We start from the raw sequence: 21,295 nt of genomic DNA on the forward strand, positions 1-21,295 counted from the left end.
TCCTACATGATATAACTAGTATATTTTGACCACTAACTAGAAATAGAGGGATATAAGAAGTTTTTTTCAGTACAAATATTGACAAAACTTTAATCACGTATGAAGCACTAGAACTTGTAGGAAATCACATTAGAAGTTGATGACAAAAATATGACAGAATTCATATGTCAGCGAGTTTAGGAATTGTCAAAAATACCCTTCAAGATATTTGGGCATTTTCATTTGAAAGGTGGCTAGGAACTTTATTCGTAGTTATATTTAATGTTAGAATCCTCTTTTTGTTAAAGGTCAATGGTGTCACAACCCAAAAAGTTAGAGACTAACGATGAAATTCACTCTTTATTACACTTATAATAATATTGATAGATGTGCATAATAACAATTGAAATAATTAACAAAAGTTTGAATCAACGAGATATCAATATAATAATAAACATATATAAAATAATAATTATATATCCAAAGCAAATAATTGCCAATAATCTAAATCTAAAATATGTATTTATATATGAAATCATCCACTATTGTCATCTCATCCTTAAAAAAAAATTATTACAATTAAATTTATTGATTGAAATGAACTATAAATTATAGTTGATTGATCTATTTAGTAGTACTAATTAACTAAGCACAATATAATTAAAATCAATGATGATGAGTAGATATATATTAGTAGGGATGTCAGCTAATTTATTAGAGTTCAAGCCAATCATTCGGATTTTCAAACTATTTGAGTTATAGATTTTTCGGGTTATAAATTTTCAACCTTAACCTTAATTCACCAAATTTCGGGTTCTATCGAGCTATTCGGACCAAAAAGCTTTTGAAAATAAACCTATGTAATCAAAATTTTCATCAGTAAAGTTTCATGACTTAACTCAATAATAGTTGGAAAAGAAGTATTTTATCTTGATCAACTATAACATAAACAATAATAAATTAAAATTAGACCAATCAATTTCAAATTAAGCTTATGTTCGTGCCATTTTGGCATTATTATGTTATAACGATAAATATATTGGAGTTTTGATGGGCTAATCCTCAATTTTGTCCTGGTTGACCTTGGCGGTGGATAAACCAACAGTGACATATGACGGAACAACGGAATTAATGAGTTAAAAGTGGAACTTGAAAATAATGTGTTAAAGTGGAACTTGAAAGTTGGTAAAGTGGAACCCTATGGAAATGTGTAGAATAAAGATTGAGGAAAAACTAGTGAAAAACTAGTGGAACCAACGGAATAATGAGTTCACTGAAATGCGATGCATGAAATCCAAATTAAAAAAAAACTCTCTAAAACTTTAAATTAGAGATGTCAGTGCAACCACCACATTTAACTTTTCATGCGAACTACCAAACTAGTCTATCTGAAAAATATACGAAATAGAACTCCCTTCGTCCACGAAAAATAGCCCAATTTGGCCATTTTGGTATGTCTACGAAAAATAGTCTCATTTCTAAAAACAGAAAGTTTCTCGATCATACTTTTCTTACTTTTTCCCCTCTCTCTTACTTATACTTTATCCATTTTTTCCTCACATCTCTTACTCTATCTATTTTTTCTCATCTTCACTCTTACTTTATCAATTAATACTCATTAAAAGACTATTTTTTATGGACGGAGGAAGTATTAGTTTTATTATGAATTCTTTCTCTGTTTAGTCTATTTTTTTTCTATGCCAGTCATTAAATATTTTTTACTAATAATTAATTTAATACTTCTATTGTTTTAAGTAAATAAATTTTATGCTTGTATACTTTTATTAATTTTATACTTTTATATTCAACTAATTTAATTCATTCATACTCCGTATTTTATTTTTATTAATACCATAAAAATAGGATTCGTATTTCATTATTTTTCTCCACTAACTTTGTTTTACAAATTTAAAACCTCGAAATCCCTAGGGTTTATCTCTCCCCCATTTTCCAGTGCACTCTTCCTTTTCTCAAATCTCAAGTTCAAGGTATGCATCGAATTCGCAAATGAAATTCGTCTCTTAATTTTCTGGATGATAATTGGAATTGAATTCCTAAATTGGAGCTAAGAATGGAGGGTGTGTGATAACAGTGGAAAGATGGGCGAAGTAAAAGACAACGAAGTGTACGAGGAAGAGCTTTTTGACTATGAGGAAGAAGACGAGAAAGCTCCCGACTCCGTCAACGGCAAGCCCGCTGGAGAAACCGTCAAAAAGTAATTGCTATTTTTACGCTGATTTGAATGTTTGATTCCTGTTTTGGTTGAGTAGGAGCTGTTTTTGCTGAATAATGGTTGTTGAATCTGTAACTGCATAACTTTCGAAGCTTTACTAGTTTGTGAAGGAGGTTGTTAATATTGCACGTCGAATTGAGTCGCTGTTTGAGGGAGATTTGAGAATTTTGAAACTAGAGCTTTCAGAAACTCCTTAGTTGCATTTCCTAACTGATGTATTAAATGTAGTGAATCCAGTGATAGACAGTCGGTTGAGATTTCGTACTTATGTTTCGCAAGATTGGCTCTGTAGAGTTTGTAGCTTTTTGATGATTCTGCATTCTTTGATGATTTCAGTAGCTCCGTACATCTATTTAGGAAATAAACAGAGTCTCTGTGTATGTGTCTCTGCACAGTATCTAATAACTTGAACTTATGTCTGGTTGGTGGTGGTGGGGTGTTATATATTTCCTTTCACGTCTGCCCTGATGTCTGGTCGGTGGTGGTTGGGGGGGGGGGGATGTTATATATTTCCGTCCTCGTCTGCCCTTATTTTACTCGTTCCTTGCATTGTAACTGATAATTTTAATCATTTTATGACTTTCTTACTGTGTTTTGTTATATGTATCCTTTTGGTCAATGCAGGGGTTATGTGGGAATTCATAGCTCGGGTTTCAGAGATTTTTTGTTGAAGCCAGAGCTTCTTCGAGCTATTGTGGATTCAGGGTTTGAACATCCATCAGAAGGTAGAACACTTTGTCCATTGTATGAAGATGAAAAACATGACCTTGATTAGCTTTTGGAGCACTGGTATGTTTTGCACCGAACGGTTCACCAAAATTATCTTACCTTTGACCTGGTTGGTCGACCAAAAAATCCACATTTCAAAGCATCAAGATAACATCTCGAATACTTTTTTACACATTTTACCCATGCATTTGAAAATAATTTCTTAACATAGGGCATTGCAGGGTTAATCACTTTTAATCCTCCATAACAACCCAATGCTTTGGTTTCTGCTTTAAGTTTTTTCTTGTTGCAGTTTGTGACTTCCTTTTCCAGTTGTCCTTAATGGAAAATTCTTGTAAATATATTATGCGCATATAATCTTTGTACCTTATATATACCATTGAAGATTATATTTACATTAGAATTTTTGTAGCTGACAGACCATATGTTTATTTTTCTTTTTCAGGTAAAACATAATCTAACTGTCTTGATTTCCATCAGAAAATTGGTCTAGTTCACCACTTTCAGTTACACGACTCATGAAGAACATCTTAACTAATTGAGGATTCGTTCGGATTTTCCTTGTACGTACTTCTCAGTGCAACATGAATGTATACCTCAAGCTATCCTGGGAATGGATGTCATTTGTCAAGCGAAGTCTGGGATGGGAAAAACTGCGGTCTTTGTTCTCTCTACCTTACAACAGATTGAACCTGTTTCCGGCCAAGTAGCTGCCCTTGTTCTCTGCCATACAAGAGGGCTAGCATATCAGGTAACTATGAGAATGCATATTCATGTTTTTTGACATCGAGTTTGGCACATTATTATTTATATCTGTGAACACATGTAGATTCATATCTCGATGCTGAAGTCAAACTCCCTAATTTTCAAATCACTTATTTTTGGCAGATTTGCAATGAGTTTCAGCGATTTAGTACCTATTTGTCCGATCTAAAAGTTGCTGTGTTCTATGGTGGTGTCAACATTAAGACCCACAAGGATTTATTGAAAAATGAATGCCCCCATATTGTTGTCGGAACACCTGGAAGGATATTGTCTCTTGCTAGAGATAAGGATCTTTGTTTAAAAAATGTGAGGGCATTTCATTCTTGATGAGTGTGATAAGATGCTCGAGTCACTTGGTATGTTTGTTTTTATATTGAGTTATACTAAGTTCTAGAATAGTGACTATGATATCATACTGAAATAGTGACTTTTTATCGGACATGAGAAGAGATGTTCAAGAGATTTTCAAGATGACCCCACATGATAAGCAAGTGATGATGTTTTCAGCTACTCTGAGTAAAGAGATCCGCCCTATTTGCAAGAAGTTCATGCAAGATGTAATTTTCTTTAACCTTATTCTTCAGATATATAACTTACCTCTATTCGGGCAGCACTATTTAATGTTTTGTGATTTTAGTTGCCTCTGGGAATTGGTGGTGGTTGAGGCACGTGCATTTTAAAGAATTTGGGTTCTTGTTACTGAATGTAATTGGACATCCTTGAATCCTAAATCCAATCAGATGAGCAGATAGTTCAAGCATTTGCTGCTATGGTTGTTATCACTTATATGTTAAATGGACACATCATTCAACCCTATAAACCAATATGATGAGATAATGAGGCCACCATTAGATACTGCACAACTTACACTGATTGTACATGTAGTCTATGTAATTTTGGTTGGTACCCTGCTTACTCTTTACTTTTTCCACTACTTATGTACAACTTTGTGTGCACTCCTCTTTTCGCAGCCAATGGAAATTTATGTGGATGATGAGGCAAAATTGACTCTCCATGGGCTTGTACAGGTGCAGTGACTTGCATAGTTATGGAGCATATATGTTAATCGTTGCCCCTCTTAATGGAATTTTTAAATATGTTTCTTTTGTTTATTTTCCAGCATTACATCAAGCTGACAGATATGGAAAAGAACAGGAAGTTAAATGACCTTCTTGATGCCCTGGATTTCAACCAGGTTGTCATTTTTGTTAAAAGTGTCAGTCGGGCAGCCGAACTAAACAAGTTACTTGTAGAGTGCAACTTTCCATCTATATGCATACACTCTGGAATGTCGCAGGAAGAAAGGCAAGTTTATTTTTTAATACCAAAACAGACTTGCAATTACATATTTTTTGTCCTAATTTTTCTTACATGGAATTTGATCATAGATTTCTGTGCTTCCCCTTTCAGGTTAACACGTTACAAAGGTTTTAAAGAGGGTTTGAAGAGAATCTTAGTTGCAACTGATTTAGTTGGAAGAGGAATTGACATCGAGCGTGTAAACATTGTCATAAATTATGATATGCCTGATTCTGCAGATACCTACTTGCACAGGGTATGTCCATCTCTAAGACTTCACTAACATTATTGTGGACCCGATCACCTTATTGAATTTGCTGCTACTACAGGTGGGCCGAGCTGGTCGATTTGGTATCAAAGGACTTGCTATTACATTTGTATCATCCGCATCAGATTCTGATGTTCTCAATCAGGTATGATAAGAACATACCGTTCCCCAACTTCCATGGGTTCCTAGAGCTTCTGGGTTTGAAATGTGCTTTTTTTATGGAATAGGTTCAAGAGAGGTTTGAAGTTGATATAAAGGAGCTCCCTGAACAAATTGATACTGCTACATACAGTATGCCTTCATCTTACTCTATATTTTTTAATCATATGCTATTCCTTTTGTTGTCCCACTGTGCCTTCTGTTTTAATGTATATCAGTAGGACTTCTAATTAACTCTTAACATGATCAAATGCATTTTTTCACTTACTGGTGGATATGTTGCCAACTCCTTGAGTAGATATATCATAAGTTTGTGACCTTGAATTTAGGTTTGATATTAGTCTCTCAAGGGTGATTTTGTTCATAGTGACTGCATCATGTTACACAAATTGGAGATCTAGCTTGTAAATGTAGACATAATATATCGAAATTGCTATATTCACTAATTGTATTGTCATCTGGCATTCATTCATATTCATTCATTCTTTCTTTGATTTGAACCATTTAATCCATTGCACTTTTCTTACTTTGTTTTATTTGTTTCATCCAGTGCCGGCTTAATTGCTCAATCTTTTTAAGGAGACGGTTTTGCAGAATAGTTCCAGTTAGATTGTCGACACTCTGGTGGTCGTAACTGTACTATGAAGAAGGATGTTAGTGTAATTTCGAGAGCGACTGTGATTGGTTTCCCGTAATCTTTTGAGGGTAATCAATACTTAATTGTGTAGATTCTGTTGTAGCATTAGCAGTATCAGTACTAATCTTTTTTCTGTATGTTGCGCTTGGATTTTGTTCACGATGGATTAATGGTGCATTCAATTTATTTACATGTAATGAGAATTTTTTTAGGGTAGAGCTGATGGTAGATGAACTTGCTGGTGGGTACCCCACTGTGGCACCATGGAAATACACCGGATTTCTTTGACTTGGGGATTGTCCGGTGGACTTACACCATAAAGGTAACCTGCAACTTGCGTGCGAAGATCTGCTATGCATATGAACTTCTTTAATATATTCTTGGGCATAATGTATGTATATCCAGTTTCCTGCATACATTTTACCAAAATCTCATCAGCAAAATAGCTTTATATGAGCAGACTGATGTCATTCAGCAGAAAGTATATGTACCTTAATATCCTCGGAGTTAACATATATGTGATTGACCCGAAGATGGAGATTGGTAGCCGAAATAGCTCTGACCCGCCAGTCAGTTTTAGACCCAAATGCTGCTTGTTCATAAGGACTAGTAGTGGTCACAATTAATTCATCACCGTGCACGTTTGTGGTCCTTGTGGTTACTGCTGTGAGCTGACTGGAATCCTTTGCCTGAAGGAATACAAAAGTCACACAGTAAGCAGCTGGGTAAACAAATGACATAACACGAGGCCACAATCAGTTGCAATGAGGAGTGGGGTAGTCACCTGTTTCTCAATCTCGGCAATTTGTTGACGCTGTTGTGAGGGTGGAGTGATCTCAGCTCCAAGAATTATATCACGAATCTCAGAATTGGTCAATGCAGATGTGTTCACGTTGTTCTTTTTCGCGTAGTCAGAAAGTATCAGGTCTCTGAGTGCTATCTCGACCTAAACATTAAAACAGAAGAAAGGAAGTATGTGATTAGACAGAAAACAACTATATGCTTAAGAAAAGATCCCAACCGCAGTGTTCTCTCAATCAAACAAAAACTAGAAGATCAAGTTCAACAAGCTTACCTTCACCCACTGTTCATTTGTTAGACTTGGCCAGATATGATGGGGCTCAGTGACAAATGTCTTATCAGGCTTAAGCAGCATTTTTGCCTTCTCATTGTTCACATGAAGAGCTCGGAGAATCAATATCAGCCTCGAGAACGCTGTGTAGGATGAGACCGTCTTCAGCCAATCATCATATATGTTGAACAATACCATCTGTGGTTATGTCGCCTTCAGTATCAGATCACCAAATTTCTCAATCTTCAAGCAAGCCTGGAATGGCAACTGTAGCTCACTTCCTTTAATTACAATATTTGGAAAATCAAGTAAATGCACTTCAAGGGGATCCAACATTCCTTTGCGGGTCAGAGCAATGATCGGACCAGAGCAGCAACTTCTTCAGCAGTTTTCCACTTGGCAAGCTGACCAAGACGCTTTTGTCCAGCCCACACACTTGTGTGAATGACCTGTAACCAGAAAGGAGAGAGTGAATACATGCATAACCCTTGAACGTATAAAAAATTGGATGACAAGGATATGAAAAAACCTTCAGAAACAGCTGGCCAGTCCTAGGGTTGAAGATGAAAATAGCACCATTAATGGGTTTTGTTGTGAGATTTCCCTCAAATGTCTTGTGGATAGTGACGCGATACACATTTGTGTCATCCACAAACCAGATGATCTGATTGCTGAAGATCTCCCCATAGTTCTGGGATGACAAATATGGCTCTGTAGGTTCCGAAGAGTACAACTGCAGCCCTTTTCTTATGCGTTCTCTTAGAACATATAATGCCGGATTCGACTGCAAGCAAAAGTTGATTAGTTTAGCCTTGCATAAACTAGAAAACAAGAAAATTGCACTCCTGTTTATACTACAGTATTTAAAAAGATTTACCTTCATGATCTTGTTCATTGCCTGCGCAATTAGTGGCTTCGAACCAGGGAACCCATTTCCAAAAGCGGAATGGAGATTATAAGCAAGATCAAGTCCAATCATTACCCCTGAAAAAAGTATTATCCATGTTACTCGATTTGAAAAAAAAAACCAACTTAAACTGTTAAACATGTATAACCAACTATTAATGAACATACCAGTTGGTGATGGATAGATTGACATGTTGTCTGTCGTGTAATCCATAAACTTTGCTCTAGTGTACCGCTCAATGTTGTGGGAATCATAATCACCCTAGCGAAGCTGCACGTCAATCCAATATTTATTGCTGGCCTTCTGGTCAAAAACATCCTTCGACTCTGCCACAAGACTTGGTTTTGACATGGGCCATCTATGGGCAACAAACAAGAAGATATCAGCGCATGAGCTGTTCATTTTGTAACTCTTTCGAGGGTGAATTGTTTCCTTCTGAACAGTCTCAATTTCCAATGCATCCAGTTCTTGATCCAAAACTTGACAAAGATCCATAACTACACTCTCATGTATCTTCTGCCACAAATGTGCACGGAATATCTGGATCAGAGATATCTTCAGAGTTGGGATCTTCCCATGCATAAAGATCCCAGTGAGATCCAGCTGGACTTGAAAACCAACATACACATTTGCTCTGTTTATAGTCGGTGACCACCAAAGGGTAAATCTTCTGTTAGGAATTTGGTTGAGACCAGATCTTTGTGCATTAGTCAACTTCTTATACTTCATGGACTCCTCAAAACCAGAAGCTTTCTCCCAAAAAAGACCCTCCCATGTCGGGAAACTGAAAATTTAAGCAATCATAGTAAGACAGATTAGAATCATATTAAAAGAAAACAAATGCATGCATCAATGACGTTCCCTAATAATATAGAATCCAGATCGGTCAAGATGCAAATTCAGGCTAGTTGGCAACGCAATAACCAGCATGATGATAACAGACTTAGTTGCTGATGAAGGGAAACCATTAATTAGCTATTGAACCTTTGGGAGACAGTACTATATAGTATATACACGAACTACACTAACCAATTATGCTCATGACAATGGTATCTCATGTTATTATAAAAAACCAACATGAAGGCTCGGACTAATGAGTATTGATAAGATAGTCTTACTAGGTTCCTTTAAACAATATATGTTCAAGAATTCCTTCTACTCCTCCCAGAGCTTGAATAACATCTGTACGGTAGTTATTCAAATTCCATAGTTTCCCATCATGTCTCTGGTGTGTCCACCAAAATGGATTTTGCTTCAGGACCTGGTACTGCTTGAAATCTGTCCGAACTCGCCACCCTTTGTCATATGCAAGGGTATGCCTGTCCTTCTGGAAAAGAGTGTTGATACGAGGTATCCCACGATCCCATGAATCCTAAGGAGTAAAATTAACATGTAAGTTTGACAGCTACTTGAATAAATGTCAGTATTAAACAAGAAAGTGGAGAGTTACAGCTAATAATACTCAAAATATACAACAGTAAAGGGTTTTATCCCTCATCAGCACAACCCCAATTTCAACAGTCACCCAAGTAGACAGATATTGGAAGAAAAGATACATAGCTCAAAAAAAAAAATTCAACTTACTTCCAAATCCTCCAGGGTTAATCGCCTATTCTGTGCTTGAGCTTCCTGCCTTTTCAAAGCATACTCAGCCCAAACACGCTGAGAATCAATGAACTCGCTTTCCCATGGCTGTCACAGAGGCATAAAAAAAGGAATTGGTAAACACTAAACTGTGGTTTGAAAATGTGAAACAAAATCACATGAACAAACATACCTGTATGTAACGATACAGATTGGGAATCAGCTGGTCCTCTTCATGACTCATTCCACTCCTAAAATGAGTGACACCAACATCTGTCTGTTTACTATACCGGAGATCACTCTGAGGAATCAAGATGTGCCCCATTGACTACATTCCAAGTCCCCCGATTTCCTTTGGAGTGTAAAAGATGACAGGTGGGAACCTGACAACATATCAAAATCAGGAATCCTAAAGTTTAAAAAAAAAAAAAAAACAGAGCAAAAGAGAGCACAAAATAAAGGAGTTAAAATGTATTTACCTGCTAGGCATCTTTGAATTTAGCCCAATCTTAGTACGAGTCTGTATCTTATTTTCACACTTTACCAGAAGATCCAACAACTCTTGCGTGTGTACAGTAGCTTCACGGAAATATGTCATGAGACCTGCATAAATAACATACAAGGTTTTAGCAACAAGAAAAGTAGAAGCTGGTTGTCTACCACAAAATGCATCTATTAAAAAAGCTATATATATTTATTACCTATTAGGGCAGTATTCCACTTGTTGACAATCTTTGTGAATGTTGTCGAACCTGAAGACATGAGAATCTGTCTGACCCGATTCTCGAACACCTTCATGTGTTCATCATCAACCCTTAAGAAAGCAACCGCAGTTCTTTCTTTCGTTTGCTCATTTTGCAGATTCCAAACACCATCTCTTGTGTACTGAAAGCCTCTTGAGTCATTCTTATCTTGGGCAGTATACGAATTTCAAAACCAGACCTACAATACAATAAAGTAGTTAAATATTTTCAACATTCCTCAGGTATTCAACGAGGGATGGAAGAGGGAGGACACATACATGCTGAACAGCAGGTTAGGGTTGTCCTTGCTGTAGACAGAGACAAAGCTGTTCTCCCATTCAAGTGTGGTGGTACTTCTTGGAAGTCGATTCTTCATGTCCCAGAAAACACTTCTACCAAGATTAACTGAAAGAAAGTTGCCAACACATATTAGCAACCATAAATACGTCATGAACGGCAATATTCAAATATAGTCACATATTTGAATCATGATAAAATAAAGAACCCTACCATCATGCTTCATGAGTCTCATTCTAGCATCTCTTGGCCAATACTTCTTATTATTATACCCAACCATATTTTCATTGTTGGGATCAGGATGTTCTGTAAGATACCGCTGGATAAGATCCCGAGCTTCCTCATGAGTGAAGCGGAACAGTATATGCACCTTGTCGATATACCTAGAATACAGTCTGATCGGGTGTCGGGTTTCCACTCTAGTGTCATGGTAAGTAATGAACTCGTTAGGCATCTGAGGTGGACCAGCTATCTCACTGGCTCGTGTCAGCCCAAGAAGCAGAAGATCCAGAACAAGCCCATAATACTGGACAATAAATGAAGCAAACTGAAGACCACGGATGAGACCATAAGAGTTTGTATGGCTCATGTCCTTGTACGATAGAACAACATTGTTCTTTGCAGTAACATAATCTGCAATATTATGGTCCAGAACCAAACGTAGAAGCCTGCAGATGTAAGATACAAATTCATTCAGTTTCTCAGGCAAATACCAATTTACTTGTTAAAGGAAAAAGGAAACATTTTTACTATAATACCTGTTAAGCATGGTTAAATCGATCTTCTCAAAAAACTTCTCGAATTTAGTTTGAAGCATCACAACACACTGCCCATCACTAGTGTCCCATACGCCTTGTAAATTGTTTATGCCTTGACACCATTTGTAAACTAACAGAGGTGGTGGTTCTGAATCTGCAGGTTTAATCCAATTTGGGAAAAGATGACGTTTATCGCCCTCGTACCACAGATACTGGTCCAGATATGCATCAGTAATCTTTTCAAGAGGTTCAATCTCATAAACAGGAATTAGATAGTTGTATAGGTCCATGAACTCGATACCGACCTGCAAAACATTTCATTTTTATAGCTTAACATTTCAAAAAGATATTAAAACAAAGCATTCAGCCATTTAATTAGAACTTCGCCAGGCATGTGGGCTTAACATTTACAGATATTCTATTAACTCAACCAAACAGGAAGTCTAAACCAGAACTTACTTCTTTGAAGGCACGTTGTGTGAGCAAATGACGTTTAATACGCGACAAAGCCTCATGAGGGTTATCATAAGCCTGCTCAATCAATCCCAATTCCTCTCTCTGTAGCTGGTTCAACCTTACAGCAACACTATACGACTCCTTCAATCTCTCCAGGGCAAGGATGAGGAGTTTAGTATCATGCTTGTAGGACAAAGGGGGGAAAGGAATTGGAGAGAATTTTCTGGACTCCAGTCAATGCACAGTTGTAGTGTATATGGCCACTGCTTCTTCAGGAGTGACATATGGACCATCTTTCAAGTAGTTGTGCTGCCGTTCCTGCAAAGTGTGTGATAAGAGAATATCAACATAAGCTGTAACGATAAAACAGAATTCAGATGAAAAACTTCAGGAAAATTCTTGAGTTTGGATGACACAAAGTTACAAACCTGTTCAGCTTTCAACCAGAGACGAGTTAATCTTCCAAGATTCTTTCGACAAACAGTCTTGTCTACCGTGGCTCCCCTTCTAATACGTTCTCGATTATAATGAGCAACATTGGTCCACCAATCAGCTTTTGATTTGACGTAACGTAATATCATGTTCTCAATTGGAACTGGCAAACCTGGCACCTTCCAAGGAATATTTGCTTTCCAGCAACGCCATGCCTCACTCAAATGCTGCAAAATAGTCCTAGCTTTATTTTGCTTAATACCCTCTGCAAGAAAAAAACATAAGCATTTTTATCGAATTACATAAAAATCACAGAATAGCAAAGGAAAGAGAAATGTCAATGGAAACAGATATCAGAAGCTTCTCACCTGACATGGCATCAAGGACATCGTGCATGACAGCAGCACGAAGCTCCAAATCAAAGTGGCTTTCAACACGCTGCTTAGTCACAGTTTTAGCTACTCCCTTAGAATGTCTTCCTTCAAATTGCCTAGCAAGTAGATTTCCAAGCCACCTTTCTAGGAGAGGAACTATACCACGAAGGAAAAACAACCACACTCTCCACATAGGTGCCCAAAAGCCACAACCAGGACCTTTTCCAACTGGCCCAGTATTGAATCGGTAGTAAATGAGATGCTTCAAGTCTTTACACATCCGAATCTGCCGCATGAGCCGATACTTGTACCGGTACATACCAGTCAATTGGCCAACATGTGAAAAAATGTATTGCAGGCCATCAGCCAACTGAAATGCATCAACATTTCCCAACCGGAACTGGATATTTGCATCAACTACAAGCTTCGTCAAACGCAGGATTTCACGGCAAAGATGGAAGGCATTACCAAACCGCGACTTCTTGCGCTCCTTCGTGGTTAAAGTCTTTACAGGCTTCAAGTTGAAGTTATAGTCAAGATGAAGATAGTTCAAGTTTTTCCGATGAATGAGCAGGTTCAGCATGTTGTATCCTTGCTTGCAGACTTGAAGACCAGCTTCAGCCCAATCAAGTTCAGTAGTTTGGAAAAACTTTGTAGCTTGGAGGGACCTGAACAAGTGCTTCTTTTTCTGAGCCTTAGGTGGGCGATGATGCAGCTCATTCAACACAAAACATTTCAACAATTTCTGGTAGCTGACACGAACTTTGACAGGGTAAGACGGAGGGCTGCCAATAAAAAAGGGGGGGAAAATATCATATACATAAGCACATTTTTTAGAGCTAAGCCAATGTGTGAGACTTCGAGAGCATATCTTACCAGTGCTCCTTGAACCACTCAGATACAAAAGGTATATCTTCAGCACGCCTCATACGTCCAGATCGCATGTTAAAAGGACGAGGGGCAAACAGAAGAGATATACCAGCAGCAGTCGTGTCTGTATATATAGGAGTGCCAACAAGTAATGGCTCTACACCCTCAGGTAAAGCAAAATCATCATCATCATCTTCTTCATCATATACTTTCTTATCTCTCCTATCTTTACTTGTACTTGTTATGGGGTGTATTAGAGGATCATAGTAGAAAGCAGGTAAATCAGGATCCTCGGTTTTTATGAACATAATCATTGGAGTGTGATAGATACTAAGCTTTACTTTCCTCGGCCTATTGTTGTAGAGATGGGGGAAAGCAATCCTATATTTCGTCCTGAGAGGTGAGCGAATGATAAGTTTATTGATGTCATTAAACTCATTCCAGTCCTCGTCACCTTTCTCCATGTCACGGTACAAAGGCTCAAACTTCGGACCACCTGCAAAATTAACACCGGAATAATCATATTATGGTAATTCATATTAACTCAAACAACTTATCAAACTCAATCACAACAATTAAACCAAAAAGAAGAAAACATTATCTGCAAAAACTGAATACACCTGAATGACTTCTACAAACAAGCACAACCATATTGTAAAGATCTAACAAACACGAGAGTCACAGGAGAAGAAAATCAGGTGTAGCATCAGACATACCAGGTATACACATGTTGAGAGCCTTGGCAGTGAAGAATGACTCCATGTCAAAAAGGTAGAAATAATTACGATCAATCAAATCAGAGAGCAACTGGCCAGCAAGCCGGTGAAGTGTCGCCATGATTGGAAGTGAAAGATGCCATTTCCGGTAGCTAGGTCCATTTATAAGCTTCGTCTTCACAAGAGGCTTATGGTCATAGAACCATGTATGTGTTGGAATTTTAGTGTATTAGCACTTTAATTTTGGGGAATTAATTCGGTTGTTTCAATTGAAGCTTTTCCTATCCTATTTTGTTTTGGTGGTAACTGTTTTAGCAGTTTAAAACAGTTATTAACTGTTTTGGATCAGTTTTGGTTAATTAACTGCTTTGGCAGTTTAGTGGCAACGGTTTGGTTGTTGTTTTGGTTAAATACATGACAGAAATGAGTAACACAATCCAAGGAATTTAGTCTTATCCGATCATTGATTTTGATACACTTAAAATACTTGATCTGAAAGTGTACACACGATTCTAAGTTATCCAAGTCATTCTATAAGGATTTCCTAATCCTAAAGTATCCTACATATTTCCTAACAAAGATCAAGTATTTAAGAAAATGACTGGGCACAATTCTGTAAGAGATATGACTGCAAAATTCACAAAATTGGAGAAGTTTGAAGGAGTGGATTTTCGAAGATGGAGAAAGAAGATGCACTTTTTGCTTACCACCCTGAAGGTTGTTCATATACTCACCACCACCATGCCTGAGCCTGCAGAGGAGGAGTCTCTGGAACAGACAAGAAGAAGGTAGAAATGGGAAAATGATGACTATGTGTGCAGAGGGCACATCCTTAATGGTATGACTGATTCTCTTTTCGATATTTATCAAAATGCTGAATCATCCAAAGAACTTTGGGATTCTCTAGAGTCTAAATACATGGCAGAAGATGCCTCTAGCAAGAAATTCCTTGTTAGTAATTTCAATAATTATAAGATGCTAGACTCTAGACCAGTAATGGAACAATATAATGAATTGCTAAGGATTCTTGGACAATTTCAACAACACCAGATGCATATGGATGAATCCATATCAGTTTCTAGTGTCATTGATAAATTGTCCCCCTCTTGGAAAGACTTCAAACACACTCTAAAGCATCAAAAGGAAGAACTTTCTTTGGTGCAACTTGGTTCTCATCTCCGGATAGAAGAGTCCTTAAGGATTCAGGAGATAGAAAAGAACAAGGAAAAGGATGTTGCTGGTTTATCTTCTATCAACATGATAGAAGGTGGAAAGAAGTTTAAAGGGAAAAGGAAGATGAATCAAGGAGAGTCCTTTGATAATAAGAAACAAAAGTTTGTCTGTTGGAAGTGTGGGAAACCAGGCCACTTCAAGAAAGATTGTAGATCTGGAAAGAAAGGATTCAAGACTGGGACAAGTACCAGTGGCTCAAATTCTGGACCTGGTGGATCTAAGGATCCAAATGTACCTCAAGGTATGAACATACTTAATTCTAACATTTCTATTCAGAATTATGTTTCTGATACACCAAGTTCATTCTATGTACAGGATGATGAACTCACTTGGTGGGTGGATTCTGGGGCTACAAATCATGTATGCAAGGATAAAAGATGGTTTACATCTTTGCAGATGATCTCTGATGGATCAGTGATCAGGATGGGGAATAGCTCTAGTGAATCAGTAGAAGGAATAGGAAATGTTAGCCTTGTTTTTACTTCTGGAAAACAATTGTTGCTATTAGATGTATTGTATGTTCCCACCATTAGAAAGAATCTAATGAGTGGTACTGTAATAAATAACCTAGGATACAAACAAGTAATTGAAGCAAATAAATATGTTTTATCTAAACATGGTGTGTTTGTTGGTTTTGGTTATCTATGTAATGGAATGTTAAGATTAAACATTGAATCATCATTTGAGGATAAATCTGCTTTTGTGATAACCACTAATGAACAATCAACTACAAATTTGTGGCATGAGAGGTTAGGACATGTTCATTATAAAAGACTTATTGAAATGTCTAAAAGTAGCCTAATCCCTGCCTTTAATGTTAGCAAAGATAAATGTAAAACTGCTGGAGTTGGTTCACAGTGACCTCTGTGACTTTCATTCAACCCCATCAATTGGAAATAGAAAGTATGTCATTACTTTTATTGATGACTCAACTAGATTTTGTTATGTATACTTGCTGAATTCTAAGGATGAAGCCTTAGAGAAATTCAAAGTGTACAAAACAGAAGTTGAGGTACAAAAGGGTGAATGTATAAAAGTCTTTAGGTCAGATAGGGGAGGTGAGTATTATGATCCTCATTACTTTGAATCAGTGGGAATAATCCACCAAACTACTGCCCCTTATACCCCACAGCAGAATGGGATTTCAGAAAGAAAGAATAGAGTTTTGAAAGAAATGGTTAACTCTATGCTTTCATATTCTGGACTAAATGAGGGATTTTGGGGAGAAGCTATGTTAACTGCTTGTTACCTCTTGAATAGAGTCCCAAATAAGAAAAGTAAAACAACACCCTATGAGTTGTGGTTTGGAAAACCTCCAAATTTAAACTATCTTAAGGTGTGGGGCTGCAGAGCAGTGGTAAGACTCAATGATCCTAAACGAAGGACATTGGGTAAAAAAGGAATTGACTGCATTTTTATTGGATATGCAAATCAGTCCAAGGCTTATAGGTTTTATGTTCTAGAACCTAATAAGTCTGTTTCTGTGAACTCTGTAATAGAGTCAAGGGATGCAATCTTTGATGAGAATAGATTCTCATCTATCTCAAGGCCTAAGGATTTGTTTTCAAATTCTGAAAACAGATTGGTAATCTCTGAACAACAATCAGAGGAACCTTTAACCCAATATTGGGTTAGAAGGAGTGTTAGGCCAAGGAATCAAAGTAACCTGGATGAAGGATTTCAAATCCATCTCATTGAAGGATCAAGGGATGAGTTGCAATCCCAGTACCCATATTGTTTTATTATTGAAGAGGATCCTAAGACTTTCAAAGAAGCCATGTCATCTAGGGATGTCTCATTTTGGAAAGAGGCTATAGATGATGAAATGGATTCTATACTCCAAAATAACACTTGGGAATTAACTGATTTACCCCCTGGCTGCAAACCATTAGGGTGTAGATGGATCTTTAAAAGAAAGATGAAAGTTGATGGATCCATAGATAAGTTCAAAGCTAGGCTTGTCATTCAAGGATTTAGACAAAAAGAGGGCATAGACTATTTTGATACCTATGCACCTGTGGCTAGAATATCCACTATCAGATTGCTAGTGGCTATGGCTTCTATTCATAAACTCCTCATTCACCAAATGGATGTCAAGACAGCCTTCTTGAATGGTGATTTGAATGAGGAAATTTATATGAAACAGCCTGAGGGATACACCTTACCAGGAAATGAACACAAGGTGTGCAAGTTGATCAAGTCATTATATGGCTTGAAACAAGCACCCAAGCAATGGCATCAAAAGTTTGATGACATTATTTTATCAAATGGTTTTCTTCTAAATCAGGCTGATAAGTGTGTTTATTCAAAGTTTGACAAATCTGGTAAAGGAGTCATTATTTGTCTTTATGTGGATGATATGCTTATATTTGGTACTAGCCAAGACCAAATAGATAAAACAAAGGAGTTCTTATCATCTAAGTTTTCTATGAAAGACTTAGGTGAGGCTGAAGTCATATTGGGAATTAGGATAATAAGAGAAGCACCTAACAGAATTTCTATTACACAATCTCATTACATTGAGAAAGTGTTGAAGAAGTTCAATTATGGAAATTGTACTTCTGTTAGAACGCCTATAGATCCTAATATAAAACTCTTGCCTAATAAACGGAAGACAGTTTCCCAATTGGAATATTCTAAAGCAATTGGATGCCTGATGTATGCAATGATCAGCACTAGGCCTGATATAGCTTTTGCTGTTGGAAGGTTAAGTAGGTTTACTCATAATCCTAGCATACATCACTGGCAGGCAGTGAGGAGGCTACTCAAGTACCTCAAAGGAACCATAAACTATGGTTTGTGTTATTCTGATTTTCCCTCAATTTTGGAAGGATATTCGGATGCAAGTTGGATAACCAATCTAGAGGATCATTCCTCTACTAGTGGTTGGATTTACTTGCTGGGAGGTGGAGCCATTTCTTGGGCTTCAAAGAAGCAAACTTGTATCACAAATTCTACAATGGAATCAGAATTTGTGGCACTTGCTGCAGCTGGAAAGGAGGCAGAATGGCTGAGGAATTTGATATATGAAATTCCTTTGTGGCCTAAGCCTATACCACCTATCTCAATGAGATGTGACAGTGCTGCAACTTTGGCTAAAGTGTATAGCTAAGTTTACAATGGGAAGTCTAGACATTTAGGTGTCAGACATAGCATGGTTAGGGAGCTGATCACTCATGGGGTCATTTCAGTTGAATTTGTCGGGACACAACAAAATCTGGCAGACCATCTAACCAAAGGCTTGGCAAAAGATTTAGTTATCAAATCTGCTAAAGGGGTGGGGCTCAAGTCCATCTAATCTTATCTGTTTGGGATACCCAATTTCCTTCTAATTTGATGTTAGATGTGGAATTCAATGTGGAAAGCCTAAACATGTGAGATTGACACATGTTCAAACCATCTGAGGTATGTGTATTATTCTGTCAGTTTAAAAGAGGTTGAAGTTTTGCTTCTTAATAGTTTTTTTGGCAAATTGTTTTTGACAGAACAAGATGAAAAGCTACCTATATAAACATGGAATCTAAGTTGTTCCAATAAAGCTCTGGACTTAGTTTTATAAATGTTTATTGAAGGATATGGACACTAGACTTGTTATTAAGGTGTCAGGTTTGGATTGATTGGTTGAAAATTATGTGTATCTTAAGACTGATATTCAAAGAAATTGTAAGAGTTCAAGTCTTAGACCACTCTTATAATTCGAATATTTGTACATTAATATACTAAAATGGAAATTCAATCCTTGTGATATTTTCATTTATGCATAATTTTGTTTTCTGTTTTGTTAATTTGATCATGCTTATATATACACTAAAATAGGGGAGGAATGTTGGAATTTTAGTGTATTAGCACTTTAATTTTGGGGAATTAATTCGGTTGTTTCAATTGAAGCTTTTCCTATCCTATTTTGTTTTGGTGGTAACTGTTTTAGCAGTTTAAAACAGTTATTAACTGTTTTGGATCAGTTTTGGTTAATTAACTGCTTTGGCAGTTTAGTGGCAATGGTTTGGTTGTTGTTTTGGTTAAATACATGACAGAAATGAGTAACACAATCCAAGGAATTTAGTCTTATCCGATCATTGATTTTGATACACTCAAAATACTTGATCTGAAAGTGTACACACGATTCTAAGTTATCCAAGTCATTCTATAAGGATTTCCTAATCCTAAAGTATCCTACATATTTCCTAACAGTATGCACAGCTGAATCTTCTTCCTCATCCAATTCCAACTGAATTGGTTCTAAGGGATCCACGTCAAGGAGATTATCAGCATAGTCTAATGGAGGCTCTTCATCATCAAAAGGTGGGAAGCGCATTCTCTTGAAATGTCGGCGATCTCTCTTCTCTCTTCGCATCATGATCCACATGGTACCCCACTGCAGAGAGTTTTAAATTCAGAACCATTAGTTGCACGAAAAGGCCAAGTAGAAAGGATAAAATGCCGGTATAACACACCTGTGCCAAATAGATTGGTTCAACAACCCAAGGGATTTCATTTACAAATGTAATAGCCCCAGTAATATGGTAGAGAACCTTTACTTCACGTACCTAAAGTCACAAATGGCACATATAGTTTCATTAGAAGCATAAAACACCAAAAGAAACCACACCTAAAATGCATGATTTATCTAGAATAATTACTTGTTCCCAAGGCATGGGCATATTTTCGAGAAGTTTGTACACAGCATGGGGCACAAACTTAAGAGCTCCCAAATACACTCGCTTATCGTGGCGATACTTCTTCGATGACATGTCACCATGGTCCCTGCCGCAAAGTAACAAAACATGAGTCAGTTTACAAAAAATATACTACTGCTCAATTACACAATGCCTAACCTTATCTCACTTTCACCTATTGATTAAAAAATGTATACACCATCTCCACATAACCATTGATTAGGTCACTCTCACGACTACAGATTTAATGAGCTATATTAGCATCAAAGGGAATTCTAAGTCGTATTTCGATAGATTTTCCTAATTGTACTAAATTGATTGAAAAGAGCAACATACCGGATGATTTTCCTGACATGTTCAGGAGGCATATCCTCCTTCTGAGTCTCAACGAATCCGAATTTTCGTTTTTCGCTGTAACGCTTGGTGTTCAGCTGCATCCACTTCCTCGCTCTCTCATCCAGCTGAGACTCGGTAGGCACGACACTGTACGAAGGCGGCAGCATCGGCGGCTGAGCTCCGCTGGTACCAGGCGGAGCCATCATTGGTGGCATAGCTCCCGCGCCGCTCGTCCCTGGCGGCGCCGGGTTGTTGCTCCACATATCCTGCCCGCTGTTGTACATCCCTCTATCCTGCTAAAAACCCTAGAAAAACACTCTGACCGCACGATTGCAGAGGTGGAGATTGAAATTGCAATGATTCATAGAGGTGGAGATTGAAATTACAGCAAGAGAGGGAAACGAATCCTCTCGGCCTCGAAATGAATCGGAGAGAGAGAGAGAGCTGAGCATTTTAGTGAGAGAAGTAAGTGTGGGTTTTATGCAAGTGATGGCAGTTGGGCCATTTTCGGGCTAATGAATGGGCTTTTATTTTTTGGTCACTAAATGCTTGGTATGATGGAATGGAATGAGGAGGGAATGGAATGGAGATGGGAATGGAATAAAGGTGGGAATGGAATGACAATTCCATTCCATTCTTGTGCTTGGTGAATGTAAGGTTTACAAATGGAATGGAATTGTTAATCTCATTCCATTCCATTCTTGTGCTTGGTGAATGTAAGGTTTACAAATGGAATGGAATTGTTATTCCTTGATTGGTTTCATTCCTATGC

General features: G+C 37.5%; 4 pseudogenes across 2 annotated transcripts; 3 read left to right on the plus strand and 1 right to left on the minus strand.

The window, feature by feature from the left end:
* The first annotated feature begins 1,872 nt into the window (after positions 1 to 1,872).
* Positions 1,873 to 6,266, plus strand: LOC125196112 (DEAD-box ATP-dependent RNA helicase 15-like; annotated as a pseudogene). Its single transcript, XR_016128865.1, has 12 exons — positions 1,873 to 1,967; positions 2,072 to 2,194; positions 2,837 to 2,937; positions 3,520 to 3,692; positions 3,830 to 4,066; positions 4,131 to 4,263; positions 4,678 to 4,734; positions 4,827 to 5,011; positions 5,117 to 5,261; positions 5,335 to 5,418; positions 5,501 to 5,564; positions 5,983 to 6,266. The product of XR_016128865.1 is annotated as a DEAD-box ATP-dependent RNA helicase 15-like (transcript).
* Positions 6,267 to 6,277: 11 nt separating this feature from the next.
* LOC125194968 (pre-mRNA-processing-splicing factor 8A-like) lies at positions 6,278 to 20,807 on the minus strand (annotated as a pseudogene).
* LOC148928425 (uncharacterized) lies at positions 13,915 to 16,041 on the plus strand (annotated as a pseudogene). The gene is made up of 3 exons (XR_016128864.1): positions 13,915 to 15,217; positions 15,311 to 15,752; positions 15,827 to 16,041. The product of XR_016128864.1 is annotated as an uncharacterized LOC148928425 (transcript).
* LOC148928426 (secreted RxLR effector protein 161 pseudogene) lies at positions 17,980 to 19,199 on the plus strand (annotated as a pseudogene).
* Positions 20,808 to 21,295: the final 488 nt, after the last annotated feature.

The sequence above is a fragment of the Salvia hispanica genome, chromosome 4 (assembly GCF_029641045.1).
Source record: "Salvia hispanica isolate PSC_SH4W2 chromosome 4, Shi_PSC_v1, whole genome shotgun sequence".
NCBI classification, from domain to species: Eukaryota; Viridiplantae; Streptophyta; class Magnoliopsida; order Lamiales; family Lamiaceae; genus Salvia; species Salvia hispanica.